This window comes from Pinus tabuliformis, chromosome J, assembly GCF_031772625.1.
Source record: "Pinus tabuliformis cultivar Carrire ecotype Pingquan chromosome J, CPIR1, whole genome shotgun sequence".
Taxonomy (NCBI): Eukaryota; Viridiplantae; Streptophyta; class Pinopsida; order Pinales; family Pinaceae; genus Pinus; species Pinus tabuliformis.
In genome coordinates, this window is record NC_142295.1 from 489,740,989 (window position 1) to 489,753,864 (window position 12,876).

General features: G+C 37.3%; 1 pseudogene; it reads left to right on the forward strand.

Annotated features, from left to right (window-relative positions):
• Positions 1-12,876, forward strand: part of LOC149227929 (putative disease resistance protein At4g10780) — a 90,525-nt pseudogene that overhangs the window by 12,433 nt on the left and 65,216 nt on the right.

Genomic DNA, 12,876 nt, shown 5'->3' on the forward strand with positions numbered 1-12,876 from the left:
ACAAGCATTCAGAAAAAATACATCCATAAGAATAAACTATCCTTCAACTCCCTTATTGTGACAAGATAATTCTAAAACAAAAGTAAAAGCATTTGATTTTATTATGTGCATGATTTTTGCAATTAAAATGACATGCTCAAATATAATAAGAAAGCTTCATTGATTTCTACATACCAATATCTCTTTCACTTTTCATGCCCACAATTCATATTTTGAAAAGATAAAAATAAAAATGTATCTAATCAATACCCACTCAAAATCTCTTTGTGCTTCAATGAAATCTATTACAAATAATTTTATTCTATGATGGCATGGTTGTTTATATGCAAATTCTCCTTCTTATCCTTCAATGAAATTTGTTATGAACAATTTTATTTTATGAAAGCATGAATATTTATATCTAAAGTCTCCCTTCTCATTCAACAATTTTATTATATAAAAACATAAATATTTATATCTAAATTTGTATTTTAACATTAATTATATATATGTGTGTGTGTGTTTGTATCCAAGTTTATTTCTTTATTTAACAATTTTGTTATATAAAAATATAAATGTTTATATCCAAATATAAATATAAATATAAATATATATATATCTATATATATATATATATATATATATATTAATATAATATATATGTATATTTTTTAAGAATGTTAATTTATACAAAATTACAATACTCTATTTTCAAGAACCTTATTTCATAATTTTCTATAACATATAAAAAAACTTGACAATCAACTCAAAATTACTTATTTTTACTTTGTAGTAAATGTGGGTAGTTGGAACTTTCAATGTGATGGAAAGTGAACGCAAGCTTTTATATATGTTTATATATTTCTTTTGCTAAAAATCCCTTGCCGCGGTAAGACCTCTAATCTAATGCCATTGCCACGTATAGATTAAGAGCTCTCAGTTATAGGAGATTTAATTTTAATCCATTGAAGGTGAGTAAATATAAACATAAAATATATAAATACGAAGAATCGTGTAAATTGTTAATCAATTGGATTTGGTATATATAAAGAGATAATATATAAAGAGAGATAATTCTTTATATGAATAAAGAAAAAAAACCATTAAAATTTTTTAAAATGTTGAATATAAATAAAGGAAAATTAAAAATAATTAGAAATATTTAATTTAAAAATTAAAATTATACAGAATAGCATAATTAGATTGGTGACTTTATTTAATGTTTGTTTGTTTGAATTAAACTTAAACCAATTTTACAAATATGTTGATAAAGGTTACATTTTTTTTATAGGAATATGAAAGATTTTTATTTTATTTTTTTCTTTAGATCTTTCTGTTTATTGATTTAATGGTTCTAGCAAAATGAATTGTCAATCTTTTTTGAACATTTGAGGTTTTGTTATATTGATATAATCATAACTGCAAGGCCATCACCTAAAATTGAACGTGGAACAATAAACTCTTTCATTAGACGTTTTGGAAAAAGTATCTTCATTTACCTTAGTTATAAGGACATTTGCTATATTTGAAGGTAAAACAGTCTTTGTGGAGCTTATCTATCCATGCTTTATTGTAAATCCCATTATGCTTTTCTTATTCTGACATCCTCTTTCTGCCTACACCACAGAGCTGCGAGAGTCGAAGCATAAGATGCCAACGCAAAAAGAAACACGCAAAGCATAAGATGTCAAGAAGATTATGGATGTTGTGGTTTAAACGTGGGGACTCCTACTGCAAGGGTTAGGTGGGGAGGTTTAGTCTCCACAGGCTTAGTGATTCAATCAGATTTGGTGGGGAGGTTTAGTCTCCACAAATTTAGTGATCCAATCAGATTAAGTGGAAAGGTTTAATCTCCACAAGTTTAGGCAAAACTGTGTATGATTGACCGCTGATCAACTTGAAAAAAAGCATAAGATGCTTGACAGCTGCTCAAGGTGAAAAAAAGCATCTTAAAAAAAAATTGCAGTTTCTACATCCACATGCATACAAGTTAGTTGCAAATTTCTTCTTCTTAATCTGCATAAATTTTTGTCTACATAACTTAAAATTTGAGCATGCACACTATATTGTATATTCAAATCAAATAAGGTTACGTATAAATAAATTTAGTGTTGTCTCAAGATAGGTAAACTAATCTTGGACACACAATCACCTGGTTGAGAGAATATCTCAACTACACACCAATCTAGGAACATCTAGATATAACAACCCTAAGGAATAGGAACATACTCCTCCAGATAGAAATAATCACAACTGAGACAAGTAGGAATTACAATTTCCAAGTAACCCCCTTAACGACTACTTATCTATCTAGTTGTGGTCAAGCATAACAAAAGAATATGTTGACGTCCATATAAAGGAACAACCATCCACCGAAATGCATAGGTGCCAACCGCTGCAACCGTCAGTCTACTAGGATGCCCTTCGCATACATGGTTTTTTCAACCATTATAACTGCATACATGTACCTGTACTTGCAAAACCCCTCCATCATCATCATCATGGGTTTTATCGGATTACCCATAACCATGCTCTGGGTTTTATCAAATTACCCTCAACCATGCCAATAAGGGCTCTCAGCCACCAAGGCTCAACTCAACCACCAATGATCAACACAACCACAAAGGCTCAACTCTGCCACCAAGGCACTCAATTCAGCCACAAAGGCTCAACACAACCATGAAGGCTCAATTGTGCCTCCAAGGCACTCAATTCAGCCACCACGGCTCACCACAGACCCAACTTAACTAGGCTCAGGGTTTTCTCAGCTCACCCTTAGACATGCCAAGGGTTTTGTTAGCTCACCCTAAACTGTGCCTACAGGAATCCCTGTCCACTTCACTCTCGCACGTGATTTATGTCTTACCACAAACCAACACTACACAGTGGTTTCCGGCTTACCAAAAACCTACAATTACAAAGTGGTTTTAATATTACCACGAAATTTATGGGGGTACATATGCCTTATCAGGCTTGCATTACACACTCCAATTCTTGGAGTTACCAGGTACATACATTATAAAGACCACTACAAAACGACATAGAATTGCTTACTTGTTAGGATGTGTGACTCATAATACAACATGCTAGTGAGTTTGTCCCACAAACTCACACAAACTTTTACTTAGATGTCCATCATCCTTTGAGGTTGCTTCAACCTGTATTCTCTAATGTCATTTTCACTATTTTTCTGTCATTGTCATACAAATAAACCTTCCTATTGTTGAAATGGCCAATTCCAACGCAGACTTATGACAATAGTTGGCCAGACTAATGTCTCTTCAATAACTATGGCATGACCAATTAACAATTCATAAAACAATATTCAATTAAAATTAATCATTTTTTTTAAATCACTTGGAGCATATTTTCCACCAAGATGAAATAAGCTTGGAAGCTATAGAAGTGGTAGCCTCAACACACCTCCCTTTTGATTAGTAAGATTGCCTGATTTGACTGAAACCCATGGTGTCTGCACATTCCCATTCTTTTCTGTACTTATTCAAGAGTTTCAACAATTTTGTGGATTTTTCCCTTGCGCTCTTGCTACAACCAATCTGAACTAAGGCCAGCAACTTTTGCAAGGCACAAGTCATAGCCAAGGGGGACTTGGGCACCCACTATTCCATGCCCCCCATATAATACATTCTCCTTCTTGTAGAAATGCATGGATCCTCCTTTTCCATGAGAGAACCCATCCTTTCTGCACATCCACTCTGCAAAAACCTCAAACAGAGTCCCTCCACGACCATAAAAGAGGCAATGGTCTTTGTAGGCCATGATAATGCAATATTTCCTCGTGATGGAAACCTCCATACCCATGGAGACGGCCTCCTGCCCGTCGTAAATATGAAATAAACCCCTTATCAACTTCTATTTGTAGAGGGAATCTGCCACGATCTCCATCTACCTCATCATGAACATGTCCGCATAGAATTTCATGAGCTCTACAGGGTTGGTTTCCACGATGCGGGAAAGGGGCTCGCATTGGTGGGTTTTGAATGGAAGATTGGTTTCTATAGAGATGGTGGTTTTGTCGTTGTGTGATTCAATCGATCTGGATCTCACATAGGCCTCCCTCAATGCATTCCATGATGGTTGTTTTGCCGTCATTGCAATTGTGCGTAGGAGATTGGAGAGGGTTGGGACCATGGCTCTCCCCATATTTATCTCTCCACTTCATATGACTCACTCCCTGAACAAAACAACAACCCAATACCTCTTTTTTCTGCTCTTACACAAGCTTAACAACAACCAAGAATGGTCGAGCCTTGTCAGGCCTGTTGGGCTTTGTCACCCTCACTATACCAGGAAGTTGGCGATATTCCCAGCATCTCACTCGCTGTAAGAACCTCATTACATCCCAATAATTCTTCTTCCATAGCTCCTCAACGTACTTATACGCCCTCATATCGACGACAACTCTTCCCACATCGAAACAACCCATAATGCTTCTGCACTACATTCCAATTGCCGAACAACATATCCGCTTTCACAACTGGTCAACTTCTTCAACACGTGGGTTGACGACCCTTCCAAAGTCGCAGAAACACAATCACTTAATCCGATGGAAAAATATAAAGGCAAAATTCCCAATACAAATACATAAACTCTTATTTCCCTTGGACCAGGAGGGGCCAATCCCCCAAGCCCATACGGGCTCTGGTACCAACTTAAAATTTGAGCATGCACATTATATTATATATTCACATCAAATAGAGTTACATATAAATACATTTAGTGTTGTCTCAAGATAGGTAAACTAATCTTGGACACACAATCACCTGGTTGAGAGAATATCTCAAATACACACCAATCTAGAAACATCTAGATATAACAACCCTAAGGAATAGGAACAGACTCCTCTAGATAGAAAGAATCACAATTGAGACAAGTAGGAATTACAATTTCCAAGTATTCATTCTGTTTCATTTTTTCTCTGTTGTGCTTTTGTTTGAAGTTGCAAAAGCCACAGAGGTCGTTTTGACAGGAGCAACGACCAACACAGTTAGCGACATTGTTAGCGTTACTTTTGCTCTGCTCTATCAACTAGTAGATGATGTAATTCATTTGGATCGAAATACTCAGCTTCTAGAAGCTTAGTTAAATCGTATGAAGACCCTCTTGCATGATATCGCCAATCAATTTCAACACGATTAGAGATGTTCACCCGACACTGTCAAAAATTGGTTGTAGAGGCTCCACCATTCTCTTGATGATGTCAAATGTCTCGTGGATCGTGCCCAATAACATAAACGATGTCTACAATGTTTCCTCTGTAGACCAACACTCTTAACACAAGTTAGAGAATGGAATACAAATTTCGATCGACTCTTTGTCGATCTTGAAAATGATTTTTCAATACTTGGCAATGCTGAACGAACTATTTCCTCTGCACCAGATCAGGCTTTGTGGGATCGGGGATCGAAGTTGACCAGATGCGACTACAAAGATGGCTGGACAATGAAGATCATTAGTTTCACATAATTGGTGTTTTCGACATGGGAGGCATCAGAAAAACATCTCTTCTCAAAACCGTCCACAACACCTACAAGAAAGGTAACTTGTTCAAAGTCGTAATTTGGACTGTTTTTTATCAAAATTGTAGCATTTCAGGCTTGCAGGTTGATATTGCAAAGCAAATCAATTTGAATCTTGGGAGAAGTTCTAGTGTTGAGATAACAAAGATGGAGCTCTCTGCATGTCTGAGGGAAAATCAATTTCTTCTCATATTAGATGATTTATGGAGGGAACTTCAACTAGACGAAGAATTGGGCATCCTGTGGATAATGATAAAGGTAGCAGAGTCGTAATCTCTACGTGCAGCTTTGATGTGGTGAGAAGAATAGGGGCAGATGACTTCTCCATAGAAATACAACCGTTGTCCAGGGATGAAGGGTGGAAATTTTTCTACAGAGAAGCTTTCAAAACTAGTAGTGCTCAGACAATGATATAGAGAATGTGGTCACAAAAATTGTTGAAGAGTGTAATGGTCTTCCGTTGGCCATAAAAGTTGTAGTGGCAGCCATGAGGGGTAAAACTAGTGTAAATGACTGGCATCTTGCTTTGTGTCAGATAAAAAATATTGATGTTTTCTAGGATACAACAACATTAATCAAGGTCGCTATTGGCAGTTTAAATGTAGTTACGATTGTTTGCTTGACTCTGTCTTCAAGAATTTCTTTTTATATTGTGATACCATTCCCGAAGATTAGCAGATCACTGTAAATGCCTTGGTGGAAATGTGGATAGGGGAGGGGCTGGTCAATAGCAGAAAGACTAGCTATTTAATGGACTTGGGACTCAAGTACGCAGATTTATTAGTAGAACGATGCTTGTTTCAGAGTGTTTATGATGATTATGGGTATAGGAAGATACAGGTTCACGATGTTGTCCATGACTTGGAAATGTATATTGCTAAGAATGAAGAGCAATGTTTCTTCAGGACACGTGAAAACCTCCAAGATTTTCCAACCACTGAAAAGGGATCCATAATTGCAAAAGAATAGCAATTGTTCTGTTTTGCCAACAGATTTCAACTGCCCCAACCTCCTCACTTTGATGTTGTAGTATAATGAAAGTCTAAGAGAGGTTCCATATGTATTTTTAGTCAATCTCACCTCTCTCGGGGTTTTGGATCTGTCAGCCACCAAAATAGAATCGTTGCCCATGTCATTGTGGCATCTTAGATAGCTCGAGTATCTCAATTTGAGTGAGACCTTAATCAAGGTTGTACCTGAGGACATATGTAATCTTTCTTAGCTTCAGTTTTTGCATCTTAATAGCTGTAAAAATTTGGAGTCATTGCCTCCTAAGCTAAGAGAGCTTGAAAATCTCATGACTTTAGATTTAAACCATTGTTGTAGCTTAACGGGGATTCCCCGAGAGATATCTCAACTTACATTATTGAATACATCAGAGAAAGTGGAAAACAATATAATGAGGTGGAGGAAGTGAAGAGTCTCACAAATTACAGTTTGAAGGATCTCACAAATTGCTCAAATTTAGTGAATCTTTCTATACATGTCAAGGCAGGAATTGAAGTCGAGGGAATATGTTCAGGAATTAAAATGGGTATAATGGGAAGTTGGTTGGAGATGAGGGACCTGACATTGGTATTCGATGTGGAAGACCATGATGTGGTGGAGGATCTCCCTGGAGACATGCAAAGCATGAAGAAGCTACAACGTTTTTGGCTTCAAAATTACCATGGCAGAAGTCTACCCAATTGTATTTGCGAGTTTCTACAATTGGAGAGGCTATATTTGCATTATTGTTTTCAACTCAGGTATCTTCCACCCTTGGAGAGGTTGCCAAATTTAAGGTCAATGACATTAGACAATGTTATGAAACCAGCTCAAGAAAAGATAGAAAAGATAGATCAACGCCTTAGAATTCAGCCTCTTCGAGGGGGCAACCTCCTTTACATTACATAAATGAACAATTCTTGGATGATACAAATGAAAAAACCTCCTTTCTATATATAGGAGTCTAAGGAGTCACAATATAATCCAGCCGACCTAACAATAATAATATAAAGCCACAAAAATAACAATAGAGGGATTCTATGGGGCACAAAAATAACAATATGGGGGTAATAGGGGCACAACAATATAAATAAGGGGTATAACTACAATAGTAATGGGGTAATCACTAGTATTATAGGGACCCAACATGCCCCTCTCCTTCAAAAAAGTGTTGTCCTCAACGCTTGAGTAGTTCTGGATACTTCTGCATAAAATTCTCATCCTCCCATGTGGAATCTTCAGCGGATAAGTTCTTCCACTTGATAAGATACTCTGAAATTGATCGATTTCGTAGCTGTCGAGTTCTTGTTTCTGTGACTGCTTCCAGTTCCAATATAATTTTTCCTTCCTCGTCAAGTTCTGGCAATATTGTTTGAATTGGGAGCTTGTCACCTATAACCTTCTTTAAACATGAAACATGGAAAACTGGGTGCAATCGAGAAGCTGCAGGAAGCTCCAATTTGTATGCCATAGTACCAATCTTTTGCAACACCTTGTACGGACCATAATACTTTGGTGATAATTTATTATCCTTCTTAGCTTGCTTTAGGGACATTTGCTTATATGGTTGTAGCCGTAGGAATACCCAATCACCTACATCAAAACTTCTTTCACTGCGATGTTGATCTGCCTGTTGTTTCATTCTATTTTGTGCCAACACGAGGTTATCCTTTAAGAGTTGGAGGACTTTTTGTTGATGTTCGATGTGATGTTCCACTGCCTGAACCTTAGAATTTTCTCTTAAATATGATGTGATGGATGGTGGTTGATACCCATAAAGTGCCATAAATGGGGTCATTTTTGTTGCTGTATGGAAGGAAGTGTTATACCACCATTCAGCCAGAGGCAACCATTTGACCCATTGTGTCTGTTTATCAGATACAAAGCAACGAAGATATCCTTCCAAACATTTGTTTACTATCTCAGTTTGCCCATCAAATTGAGGATGATAAGATGAGCTATGAGCTAACTGAGTACCAAGACAAGAAAATAATTCTGTCCAAAAATTTCCAGTGAAAATGGAATCTCTGTCACTTACAATAATCTTTGGGTTTCCATGTAGCTTTTGAACTGTTTCCATAAATGCATTAGAAACTGTACTGGCTTTAAATGGATGTGATAATGCACAAAAGTGTGCATACTTGGTAAGTCTGTCAACTACCACCATGATGACACTCTTTCCCTCAGACTTGGGTAAACCTGTGATAAAATCCATTGAAACCTCCTCCCAACGTTGGCTTGGAATGGATAAAGGTTGTAATAGACCTGGTGTCTTAATTGTTTCAACTTTATTTTGCTGGCAAACCAAACATTCCGCCACAAACTTTTGAATATCTGATTTAAGGCCATCCCAAAAAAATTCCTTCTTAACCCTATGGTAAGTTTTTAAAAATCCTAAGTGCCCTCCTAAGGGAGAAGTGTGCAATTCCATAAGAATCTTTTGTTTTAGCTGGGAATTCTTACAGAGGTATAAGCGATCTTTGTACCATAATGAATCATTTTTCCAGCTAAATGTATCAGAAGTACTGGAATCTTGTTGTAGCTTTCGAATAAGTGCCCACACTTCTTCGTCGTTCTTCCATTCCTCCCTTGCTTCTTTTATCCAATCTGGTTGGATAATAGAAATGGCACACAACAATGCTTCCACATCCTCATCCTTTCTTGAGAGTGCATCTGCCACCACATTTTGCTTCCCTTTTTTGTAGATGATTTCAAAGTCATAACCCAACATCTTTGTGACCCACTTTTGTTGCTCTTCAGAGGATAATCTTTGTTCTAAAAAGTATTTAAGGCTATCATGATTCGTTTTTACCTTGAAGTGTCTTCCCATTAGGTAGGGTCGCCATTTCTTAAGTGCATGGAGTATTGCCAACATTTCCTTCTCATAAATAGCTTTGCTTAAAAACTTTCCCTTGATTGGACGACTTTCAAAAGGAATGGGTCTTTCATCTTGCATTAGAACAACACCAATTCCATTTCCTGAAGCATCACATTCCACAATAAAGGTTTTTGTGAAGTTTGGTGTAGCTAAGACCGGTGCTTGGCACATTGCCTCTTTCAGATGTTCAAAGACCTTTGTTGCTTCCGGAGTCCATGAAAATGAATCTTTCTTCAATAATGTTGTTAGAGGTGCTGCTATTCTCCCATAATTCTTAACAAAATTGCGATAATACCCTGTCAACCCAAGAAATCCTCGCAGATGCTTTATGGATGTGGGGATTTTCCATTCCTTAATGGCTTTAATTTTGCTAGGGTCTACCTTAAATCCTTCATGAGATACAATATGACCCAAATATTCCACCTCCTGGACTCCAAAGAAACATTTGGATCTTTTTGCATATAATTGTTTCTCCTCCAATAGTTGTAGCACCCTGTCAACATGTTCAACATGATCCTTCCAAGACTTGCTGTAGATTAGTATATCATCAAAAAATACTAACACAAATTTTCTAAGGAATGGTTTGAAAATTGAATTCATCAAACCTTGAAATGTTGAAGGTGCATTGGTAAGGCCAAAAGGCATGACCAAAAATTCATAATGACCCTCATGAGTTCTAAATGTCGTTTTCGGAATGTCTTCAATCTTCATTCTGATTTGATGATATCCCGAACGAAGATCCAACTTGGTGAAGTAAATTGATCCATGCAATTCATCCAATAATTCATCAATAACAGGAATGGGAAACTTATCTTTAATAGTGAGCTTGTTGAGCTCCCTATAATCCGGACACATGCGCCATGATCCATCCTTCTTGTGCACCAATACTACTGGAGCTGAGAAAGAACTTTGACTTGGTTGAATTATACCAGCCTCTAGCATTTCTGCAACCATACGTTCAATTTAACGTTTTTGGGCATAGGGATATCTGTACGGCCTGATGTTTGGAGGAACACTTCCTGGAATCAGATGAATAGCATGATCATGATCATGCATAGGTGGGAGACCTTTGGGAGTCTCAAATACCTTGGAATGATTGTCCAGGACATTTTGGAGATCTGGAGAAATAGATGATTCCAATGTGGAAACATCTAGCGAACATAATTGTGCAATTACACCTCTTTGCTCCTTTTTAAGAAGCTTAGTCATGCCATTAGAGCTGATTATCTTTCCTGGTTTCCCTGCAATACCCCTTAATTCAACTTCCTTTCCTTCCGTAGAAAATTTGATGAAATGTTCTCGAAAATTAAAAGCTATTGTACCCAAGGATTGTAGCCATTGGACTCCTAGTACAACATCAGCACCTCCCATTGGAATGGAAAGCATTGGGCTAGTCAATACATATTCTCCCATGGATATCTTGATATTATGGCACTTTCCCGAGCGATTTATTGTTCCTCCATTTGCAATCATCACTTGACACTCTCGTGTTGGATATAGGAAGCAATTCAATTCTTTTGCTACCCTACAATGAATAAAATTATGGGTGCTTCCTGAATCAATCAACACTATTACCTTTTTCTTCTTGATTTTTCCTTCTCTCTTGATGGTTTGAGGAGTGGTAATTCCCGCCAATGCATTACAAGATATGGTCGGATTTATTTGTTCTTCATCTGGGCTTTTTTCCTGGAGTATATCTTCTTCTTTTGACCTTTCTTTCTCCTTTTCTTCTTCCTCTTCACAATCTATGTAGAATAATTTCTTCTCAACACACCTATGACCTTTAGTCTATTTTCTATCACAACTGTAACAAATCCCTTTTGCTCTTTTTTCTTCCAATTGTTGTGGTGTCAACCTTATAGGTTGTGGAAGACTAGGGGCAACAACACTTTCGTCTTTATAGTTGTGAGTGGTATGTTTCCTGGTTGCCATAATTTTGCTTTACATTTTTCTTGCTAACCTGAATGCCTTCTCTAATGAATCAGGTTCCCAAAGGCGAACATCATGTTGGATATTATCCTTTAAAGACCCTATGAACACATCAATCCTATGCTCCTCTGGAATATCTTTTACCCTTATGTTCAATTTTTGGAACTCCTCAATGTGCTCCATTACTGAACCCTTTTGTTTGAGACTTATCAATTGACTAAAAAAAGTGTTGCTTTTTGTATCTTCATAATGTGCTATCAATTCTTCCGTAAAAATTGCCCAAGTGATAAATTGTTTACGAGAGCAAAGCCATTGATACCATACAAACTGATTTGGTTCCAAATATACAGTTGCCATACGTACCTTTTGTGTGTTTTGCACATTATTGAGATCGAAGAATTGCTCCATCTGTAATATCCATGTGGCGGGATCCTTGCCATTGTTATAGACATTTTTGTGCCTTACAGAATTGAGCATGAAATGTCCATAATCTAAGGGATCCAAAGTCCCTAAACATGTTGTTCCTACCCCTAGAGGAACAAGGCTAACAAACCACATCAATTCATAGAAGTTCTCCACCAGAAACTGCTAAAAAACAAGTCAATTCAGGATCATTTCAGTGGCTCCACTAGCTGTTTGCGCTGAATGTAAAAGTCAACACTGGCTACCTGCACTGAATGTCAAAGGCAACACTGGCTACCTGCGCTGAGCGAGAGTGGACATGTGGCAAGTTCATTCCACAAGGTGTCAAAACCCAGGAAGCTTCCAAAATGACACTTGCCTCAGGGAATTCGACTGGTGATGAGTAAGAGGTTCTAAATCTCCAAGTGGAAGCAAGAACCTCCAAGTGGAATCAAGAACTGACAGAGGGAGAGGACACTAGTCAGATCTCAAGCTGACTCATCCTCTCTCCAAACATCTATATATGGATCTCTCCTCCATGAGATATAGAGGCTGGAATTTTGTTATTGCAAAGAATTGTTGTTGGTTTGAGATTGGAATCATTGGGTGCTTAATGCTTTGAAGGGGGTGAAGATAGGAATTCCATTTGCTGGGAAGGAGATGCTGGATTGGAGCCCTATGGGTTGTATCTCTTCCTGAACCTTGTTATTCATCAATAAAGCTATCTTGGTTTCTCCTATATACTGATGTATTTTTGATGTATGATTGAATTAGTATGTTTAGTTTACTTCTAATCCTGAACTAGTTATGAATATGAATCCATGTCTTGTGTAGTGTTCTCTTCTTGTGATCTTGCAGAAACCTCTTGAAGCTGGGCGAGCGAGAAGGCAAGTAGCTGGGAACTCTCCAAGAGAAGGGAAACTGGATCGAGGGACAAACGGAAGACACCAGTTAGTCCATCCATCTCTCTTCATTCTTAATTCATAAAGGAAGAATACAAGAATAGTTGTCTCTGTTTGTTGCTAAGGCACTGTCACACCTTAGGTGGATAGGATCATCTTGCATAGGCATTTTTCCCCACAACAAATTGGCGACCATACTGGGGAGATCTGTTTAGTCATTTTATTTGTGTTTCCATCATTGTTTGTTTCATAGACCCGA